General features: G+C 49.3%; 1 pseudogene; it reads left to right on the forward strand.

Annotated features, from left to right (window-relative positions):
• The window catches only part of LOC131987022 (transcription factor COE1-A-like), a 68,187-nt pseudogene that overhangs the window by 11,549 nt on the left and 46,638 nt on the right, over positions 1-10,000 (forward strand).

The raw sequence follows: 10,000 nt of genomic DNA on the forward strand, positions 1-10,000 counted from the left end.
CAGGTCTGTCACTGTTCACTCAGCTGTCACACACACACACACACACACACACTCACACTCACACACACACACACACTCACACACACACACACACACACACACTCACACACACACACACACACACACACACTCACACACACACACACTCACGTATCTAAAATAGACGGAGAGATATTCTCTCTCTCCTGACCCGTCCTCGTCTCTTCATCTCTTTTTTACGTCTTTGGCCTCTTTTCCTTCACACCGTTTCTAAAAAAGATCTAAGGATCCTCTGGTGGTTCTGATCCGGTTTGATCCAGAGTGATCTGGTACGATCAGTGTGATCTGGTATGATCTGGTGTGATCTGGTGTGATCTGGTGTGATCTGGCATGATCTATTATGACCTGGTGTGATCTGGTGTGATCTGGTATGATCTTTGTGATCTGGCGTGATCTGGTGTGATCTGTTACAATCCGGTGTGATCTGGAATAATCTGGTATGATCTGGTGTGATCTGGTGTGATCTGGTATGATCTGGTGTGATTTGGAATAATCTGGTATGATCTGGTGTGATCTGGAATAATCTGCTGTGATCTGGTATGATCTGGTGTGATCTGGAATAATCTGGTATGATCTGGTGTGATCTGGTATGATCTGGTATGATCTTGTATGATCTGGTATGATCTTGTATGATCTGGTATGATCTGGTGTGATCTGGTATGATCTGGTATGATCTTGTATGATCTGGTATGATCTGGTATGATCTGGTATGATCTGGTATGATCCGGTGTGATCTGGTATGATCTGGTATGATCCGGTGTGATCTGGTATGATCTGGTATGATCTGGTATGATCTGGTATGATCCGGTGTGATCCGGTATGATCTGGTATGATCCGGTGTGATCTGGTATGATCTGGTATGATCCGGTGTGATCTGGTGTGATCTGGTATGATCCGGTGTGATCTGGTATGATCTGGTATGATCTGGTGAGTAGAGAATGGATCCAGTCGGTCTAGTTTCTGCTGTTGGATCAGCTGCTGCTGATCTCCTGAGGGGGCGGGGCCTAAACTGAACCCACCTGTCAGACAGGAAGTTCACCTGCAGACAGGTGAGTCTCTCGCTCTTGCTGTCTCGCTCTCTCATTTTCATGCTCCTGCTCTCTTGCTATCTTGCTCTCGCTCTCTCGTTCTTGCTCTCTCTCTCTCTCTCTCTCTCTCTCTCTCTATTACTCTCTCTCGCTCTCTCGTTCTTGCTCTCTCTCTCTCTCTCTCTCTCTCTCTCTCTCTATTACTCTCTCTTGCTCTCTCACTCTTGCGCTCTCTGTCTCTCTCTCTCCATCTCTCGCTCTCTCACTCTCTCGCTTGTTCTCTCTCGGTCTCTCTTTTACACTCTCTCTCTCTCTCGTTCTTGTTCGCTCTCGCTCTCTCTCTCTATCACTTCCTGTGTTAAAGGTCACTAGTTGCTCAGAGATGAGGACTGTTGGGAATTATTCATACCATCGACTTCATGTCAGCATTCACTTCTCTGCCTGTGTGTGTGTCTGTGTGTGTGTGTGTGTGTGCCTGTGTGTGTGTGTGTGTGCGTGTGTGTGTGGAGTATGTTTTATTCATTTCTCTCATTTAGTCTCTCAGTCTGCACCTGCATCCACATTACTCGCTGATTTAGTTTAACTGCCCGCTTTAATGGACACACACACACACACACACACACACACACACACACACACACACACACACACACACACACACACACACACACACACACTGGTTCAGGGTCAGAGCTGCAGGTTGTGTTGACAGTATTGGCAGTAATGGTGCTTTATTATGGTTTTTATCTTTTATTTATTATGGTTTTTGGTCATTTTGGGGGAAAAAGAAGACACAGGAGATAGAAAGTCTGTGTGTGTGTGTGTGTGTGTGTGTGTGTGTGTGAGTGTGTGTGTGTGTGTGAGTCCACAGATGTGTTCTCCTCTGTCTGTCATCCCCCTTTCCTGAAATTACAAATTAAATATGAAATGACAAGAAAAATATGTAAAATTGCAAAAACAGAAGTAAAATGACGACAGAAAGACGTCAAATGACCAGAAAAGGTGTTAAAAATACAAAAAAGATGATATTACAAGACGTGGCATGAAATGACCCAAAAAGATGTTAAAAATACCAGAAAACACACCAGTGTGTGTGTGTGTGTGTGTATGTGTGTGTGTCCACAGATGTGTAACGTGCCCTCCTCTCCTCCTCTGTCTGTCCTCCCCCTTTCCTCCTCTTTCACCTCTCTCATCCTCCCTTCCTGCTACACACACACACACACACACACACACACACACCCTGAGGCAGGGATCACGTTACCCTAAAAGCTACAAACACAGACATGATGGCCTCACACACACACACACACACACACACACACACACACACACACACACACACACACTCACTCTCCATCTGTTCACTGTGAGAGGCTGAAGCTTCTTTTTGTCTTGACAATAATAGTGACAGTAGTGATTCAGAGTGTGAAGCACAAAGAGTCCGTTAGAGAGGGAGGGTCACTCTGACCAGGACTCACCAGGAGACGGAGAAAAAACAAAAAAGACACAAAATTACCCAAAAAAGACAAATTACCCAAAAAAAGATGTGAAATTACAAAAAGGATAAAATGACTAAAGAAAGACGTAAAATGACCAAAAAAGATGTAAAATTGACATGACATGACCCAATAAAAGACATAAAATGATCATAAAATAAGTTAACAATACCACAAAAGATGTGACATTACAAGAAAAATATGTAAAACGGCTAGCCTGGCTAACACCAGACTAATAACACATGAGATTAGTCTGGGAACCAGCCGTTCATTTCTCCGTAGAGGAGGTGTGGTTTAGGATCCTCCAGAGCCGTTTATTGGACGCTTAGAATGTCTATCAAAGCGTCTGTAGGTAGCTCTTAGCCAATCAGATCAGTTATACCAGATGACGTAGTAGAGAGACAGAGATGGATGTTTACATAGCCAGACTAGCCCATCTCTACTTTGAGATTAAAATGCTGATTTCTGCTCCTGCAACGTTTTTCTGCAGCATGTTCTGGCTCTGGCTGCTCCGTAGTTTCAGCTCTCAGTCTACCGGCAGTGTTGGTGTATGTGTGTGTGTGTGTGTGTTTGTGTGTGTGTAATTTACTTTGGAAATTAGTTTGTTGGTTCTTATTTTACTTTGGAAAATAGTTTGTTAGATCTCATTTTACTTTGGAAACTAGTTTGTTGGATGTTGGAGGGGAGGGGGGTTGTTTGCTGCTTTGCTTCTCCAGTTCTCTCTTTCTGACAGATTATTTATTTTCATGCTTTATTCCCCCTCATGTCATTCAGCCACACATCCACTGATTTTATGGTCAATAGACGAGCTGCTGGGGGGTCTCTGGGGGCTCCGCTGTCCCCCGGCTCGTAGCCAGATCACCGTGGTTACAGCAGCGAGCGCTAGCGGGACTAGCTGGTAGATTAGGCTTTGGCCAAATCCTGTCGGAAGCATTAAGGCTAAAATATCCTTTTTGGTGGTGAAACAGCAGTGTAAAGTCAAACGTTCTTTTAAAATCAACTTTGGCTCGAAACTATTTAAAACGCCATCTACAGCTAAAGAGAGTTTCGCGTCTGTAGCAGCCATGTTGGATCCGTAAGAAAACTACAAGCTTCCGTCTGTCGAGTAGTACGCGTCATCGTCTTGCCGTCCCTCCCCGCTCTCTGATTGGATCCTAAAACAGGGCTAAGAAATGGCCATAGACACCAGAGCAGTTCAAAATAAAATCGAGCATGCAAGGCAGTATGGGTAAAGCCAGGCTACAAAAATACACAAAAGGCCACGCCCTCTCTAAAGTCTCAGGCCACGCCCTCTCTAAAGTCTCAGGCCACGCCCCCCTCTAAAGTCTCAGGCCACGCCCTCTCTAAAGTCTCAGGCCACGCCCTCTCTAAAGTCTCAGGCCACGCCCTCTCTAATGTCTCAGGCCACGCCCTCTCTAATGTCTCAGGCCACGCCCTCTCTAAAGTCTCAGGCCACGCCCTCTCTAATGTCTCAGGCCACGCCCTCTCTAAAGTCTCAGGCCACGCCCTCTCTAAAGTCGCTCACTCTGCGTGTCTCCATTACAAAAAGGCTCCCGAGGGATTCAGAGACTCTGGAGGTGACGTTTGGTTTTCGACCGCCGCGTAATCGTCTACTGACAGTTTGGACCGTGATCACATAAGCGACGGATTAACCGCGGGAGACTCAACTGTCACTAACTGTGCACAACTTCAGCAGCTGATCATAAACAAACCAGCATGGCTAATTATGCACAGCGTCTCTGCTGATCATAAACATAGTGATTGTGAATTAACAGCATCACTAACTGTGCACAGAGTGTCTGGTGCTTGTTGTAAACAAACAGAGATCGCTAAGCTAACACCTCCTGCAGCAGCAGCACATACACACTGTACTGCTACAGAGCTAACTGTTAGCCTGTTAGCACATACACGCTGTACTGCTACAGAGCTAACTGTTACCCTGTTAGCACATACACACTGTACTGCTACAGAGCTAACTGTTAGCCTGTTAGCACATACACACTGTACTGCTACAGAGCTAACTGTTAGCCTGTTAGCACATACACACTGTACTGCTACAGAGCTAACTGTTAGCCTGTTAGCAATTTGCAGACTGGACGCTAAGGGGTTAACATTCCTTCTGGCTCTGTGACTGCAGCTGGGAGAGACTGCTGCAGGAGGACTGTGCCGCTTCGACTCATTCTTACTTCTCATAGGAGTCTATGGGGGCTATGGTAGAGAAGAGACTAGAGGAGGGTCAGAGGCAGCAAGACGGAGTGTGGAGGTTGTGGTAATGTGATGTGAAAGTAGAAAGTCGAGAAGGAAAGTGTGTGTGTGTGTGTGTGTGTGTGTGTGTGTGTGTGCAGCAGGAAACATGATTTCATGTTAAATCTTTATCAACAGTTTTCTATGTAGAGATCTGACTGAATCATTAACATTCAGACTGACAGCTGAGTGATCAACACACACACACACACACACACACACACACACACACACACACACACACTGAGTATCTAACCCTGTGTGTGTGTGTGTGTGTGTGTGTGGTCAGAGGCCTCTGGGTACCTCCACACAGAGATCTGTTATCATGCAGCCATTAGTCCACACACACACACACACACACACACACACACACACACACACACACACACACACACACACACACACACACACTCATACAGGTACAGAGCAGCTCATTGACGATAGGTGGTGTGTGTGTATGAATATCTTAAGCTCTGTCATTAAAAGGCAAACACATTTAGATGATCTGGAAACTCCCTGCAGAATACACACACACACACACACACACACACACACACACCCACACACAGAGACACACACACACACGCACACACACACAGACACACACACACACACACACACACACACACACACACCCACACACAGAGACACACACACACACACACACTCTGAGGGCAGTGGGAATTTTCCCCTCACCACAAAGTGACCTGGTGGTTGAGGTGTTTTGAGAGAGTGTGTTTACCTACTGTAAGAGTCAGGAGAGGAGGAGGAGGAGAGGAGGAGAGGAGGAGGAGGAGGAGGAGGAGGAGAGGAGGAGGAGGAAAGGAGGAGGAGGAGGAGAGGAGGAGGGAGAGGAGGAGGGAGAGGAGGAGGAGGAGGAGGAGAGGAGGAGGAGGAGGAGGAGAGGAGGAGAGGAGGAGAAGAGGAGAGGAGGAGGAGGAGAGGAGGAGGGAGAGGAGGAGGGAGAGGAGGAGGAGGAGGAGGAGAGGAGGAGGAGGAGGAGGAGAGGAGGAGGGAGAGGAGGAGGGAGAGGAGGAGGAGAGGAGGAGAGGAGGAGAAGAGGAGAGGAGGAGGAGGAGGAGGAGGAGAAGAGGAGGAGGAGGAGGGAGAGGAGGAGGAGGAGGAGGAGGAGGAGGAGGAGGAGGAGGAGAGGAGGAGTCAGGGTGTAAATGTGCCAGCATGCATCATTTCATTATTAATAGCCGTGTCGGAATAAAAATGCTAACCTTGTCTGATCTAACGGACGGCTGAGTCTGCAGGCACCACGGTGTGTGTGCTACAGTGTGAGTGTGTGTTACAGTGTGTGTGTGTGTGTGTGTGTTACAGTGTGTGTGTGTGTGTGTGTGTGTGTGTTACAGTGTGTGTGTGTGTGTTGGGGTCCCTCTTCTTGTTTCTCTTTGTTCGGTGTGCGCAGGGCGAGCTGGTGAAGTCATTGTAACACACACAGGTATAAATATCAGTGTGTGTGTGTGTGTGTGTGTGTGTGTGTGTGTGTGTTGGGGCGGTGTGTTTCCCGTGCAGGAAGAGATCACCAGTGTCCTGCAGAGAGGGGCATTGTTATCTACCTACACACACACACACACACACACACACACACACACACACACAGTCTGTGTCGCCACGGTAACACACAGCACACGCCCAAACAACAACAAACACTCGCTGCACAACACAACATGTATGTTACATCAGTGTGTGTGTGTGTGTGTGTGTGTGTGTGTGTGTCAGTGTGTATGGACATAAAAACATCCCACACACACACACACACACACACATACACACAGTGTAAGTGCGGAGGTGTAATCTGTCAGACAGGAAGCTGGCGGGGTCAGAGGTCACGGAGCGCTAATCGATTAGCCGTCAGTTAGCGCAGTACTGGAGAGGAGAGACCAGCTGAGGCCAGAGAGTGTGTGTGTGTGTGTTACAGTGTGTGTGTGTGTGTGTGTGTGTGTGTGTGTGTGGGTGTGTATTGATCACAGCGAGCCGACCCTGCAGGTTAAACGCTGCTCTCTCTCAGAGCCGAGACGCAGCGATAGAAACACTTGACTCTAGGGTCGGGCCGCGTGGGCGTCCTCCCGCCGCTCCTCGCCGCTCGCTGCTGCTGTTCTTCTTCTTTAAAATGAAACAGAGTTTGTGTAGATGTGCATCTCTTCCTGTGACCTGTTGCTCCCAGCAGAATATAACAACCAGCCAGGGTTGTTTCTGTTGTTGTGCTGCTGACAGACGGACTCATGTTCATCATTATTAATACTCTCTTATTTCAAGTCATATATAAGTCTCATATCATGTTTCAACAAAGAGCTTTAATCACCTGTACCATCTGTAACATGACTACAGAACGACGTGAAATCACCAGGAAAGGTGTTAAAAATACAGAAAAGATGTGATATTTACATTTATTTATATAGTCACAGTCACACACACACACACACACACACACACACACGCATGCTAACATATGTGCACACACACTTACACATGCAAACACACACACGCACGCACACATACACACACACACGCACGCACTAATGCTCATACACACACACACACACACACACGCATGCTAACATACGTGCACATACACACACACACGCATGCTAACATACGTACACACACACATACACATGCAAACAGACACACGCACGCACACATACACATGCGCATACACACTCTGGAGCAGTGTGTGACAGTCGCTGACAGTCACATTTATCCCCGCAGTGATGATGTGTCCGTCCCGTGTGTGTGTGTGTGTGTGTGTGTGTGTGTGTGTGTGTGTGTGTGTGTGTGTGTGTGGCGGCAGTTAGAGCGCTAACAGATCGCCGTGGCGATGCTGTCGTTGCCGTGGTGTTTCTCCGCTGATGTCACACGCTCGATTGGCCGCCGACAGACGGCATCACTCACCCTGTTTACAGCTCCGTTACTAGTTATCACACACACACACACACACACACACACACACACACACACACACACACACACACTGGCTCTTTGTCTGGGCCATCAACACACGGAAACACTCAGGGTGTGTGTGTGTTTCCCCCTTATTAGTGTGTGTGTGTGTGTGTGTGTGTGTGTGTAGGTTATGCTTCTTATTTCCACATGATTAACTAACTGGTGTGTGTGAGGCTGCTCCCGCGGCCCGGCCCGTGCCTACCCATAAGGCCGTGTGTGATTTATGCGGCTGAATGTGTAATAGAGGCTGTAAATCGTGCATCACTATCCTGCTCCGCCGTCATTTAGCTGCCACCCGCATAATATCTCAGATGCTAATGGGTTAAATTACTGGGTGAGTTCTGGAGATTTTATACCGGCTAACGAGAGGGGAGGAGGAGGAGGAGGAGGAGGAGGAGGAGGAGGAGGGCTGTGTACGTTTGTTTCCTTTATTCATCCAGGAAAAAGTCAACTTTTATCTCACAGTCGGTCTGTAACCTTTAAGCTTCTCACTGAGCTTTTACAAGACAAATATATGTAAATTACCTAAAAAGACATTAAAAATACCAGAAAAAAGTTGTAAAATTACCAAAAACATGTAAAATTGCAACAACAAAAAACATGTGAAATTAGTCTTGTTGTTGATTGTTAGGGTGAGTCCTGTGGTGGTTAAGGTTAGGGTGAGTCCTGCGGTGGTTAGGGTGGGTCCTGTGGTGGTTAAGGTTAGGGTGGGTCCTGTGGTGGTTAGGGTGAGTCCTGTGGTGGTTAGGGTGGGTCCTGTGGTGGTTAAGGTTAGGGTGGGTCCTGTGGTGGTTAGGGTGAGTCCTGTGGTGGTTAGGGTGAGTCCTGTGGTGGTTAGGGTGAGTCCTGCGGTGGTTAGGGTGGGTCCTGTGGTGGTTAAGGTTGGGGTGAGTCCTGTGGTGGTTAGGGTGAGTCCTGTGGTGGTGAGGGTGGGTCCTGTGGTGGTTAAGGTTAGGGTGAGTCCTGTGGTGGTTAGGGTGAGTCCTGTGGTGGTTAAGGTTAGGGTGAGTCCTGCGGTGGTTAGGGTGGGTCCTGTGGTGGTTAAGGTTAGGGTGGGTCCGGTGGTGGTTAGGGTGAGTCCTGTGGTGGTTAGGGTGGGTCCTGTGGTGGTTAAGGTTAGGGTGGGTCCTGTGGTGGTTAGGGTGAGTCCTGTGGTGGTTAGGGTGAGTCCTGTGGTGGTTAGGGTGAGTCCTGCGGTGGTTAGGGTGGGTCCTGTGGTGGTTAAGGTTGGGGTGAGTCCTGTGGTGGTTAGGGTGAGTCCTGTGGTGGTTAGGGTGGGTCCTGTGGTGGTTAAGGTTAGGGTGGGTCCTGTGGTGGTTAAGGTTAGGGTGAGTCCTGTGGTGGTTAGGGTTAGGGTGAGTCCTGTGGTGGTTAGGGTGGGTCCTGTGGTGGTTAAGGTTAGGGTGAGTCCTGCGGTGGTTAGGGTGGGTCCTGTGGTGGTTAGGGTTAGGGTGAGTCCTGTGGTGGTTAGGGTTAGGGTGAGTCCTGTGGTGGTTAGGGTGAGTCCTGTGGTGGTCAGGGTTAGGGTGAGTCCTGTGGTGGTTAGGGTTGGGGTGGGTCCTGTGGTGGTTAGGGTTGGGGTGGGCCCTGTGGTTAGGGTTAGGGTTGGGGTGGGCCCTGTGGTTAGGGTTAGGGTTGGGGTGGGCCCTGTGGTTAGGGTTGGAGTGGGCCCTGTGGTTAGGGTTAGGGTTGGAGTGGGCCCTGTGGTTAGGGTTAGGGTCGGGGTGGGCCCTGTGGTTAGGGTTAGGGTTGGAGTGGGCCCTGTGGTTAGGGTTGGGGTTGGCCCTGTGGTTAGGGTTAGGGTTGGGGTGGGCCCTGTGGTTAGGGTTGGGGTGGGTCCTGTGGTTAGGGTTGGGGTTGGCCCTGTGGTTAGGGTTAGGATGGGGGTGGGCCCTGTGGTTAGGGTTAGGGTTGGGGTGGGCCCTGTGGTTAGGGTGGGGGTTGGGGTGGGTCCTGTGGTTAGGGTTGGGGTTGGCCCTGTGGTTAGGGTTGGGGTGGGCCCTGTGGTTAGGGTTGGGGTGGGTCCTGTGGTTAGGGTTAGGGTTGGGGTGGGCCCTGTGGTTAGGGTTAGGGTTGGGGTGGGCCCTGTGATTAGGGTTAGGGTTGGGGTGGGCCCTGTGGTTAGGGTTAGGGTTGGAGTGGGCCCTGTGGTTAGGGTTGGGGTGGGCCCTGTGGTTAGGGTTGGGGTGGGGGTGGGCCCTGTGGTTAGGGTTAGGGTTGGGGTGGGCCCTGTGGTTAGGG

Source organism: Centropristis striata, chromosome 15 (assembly GCF_030273125.1).
Source record: "Centropristis striata isolate RG_2023a ecotype Rhode Island chromosome 15, C.striata_1.0, whole genome shotgun sequence".
Taxonomy (NCBI): Eukaryota; Metazoa; Chordata; class Actinopteri; order Perciformes; family Serranidae; genus Centropristis; species Centropristis striata.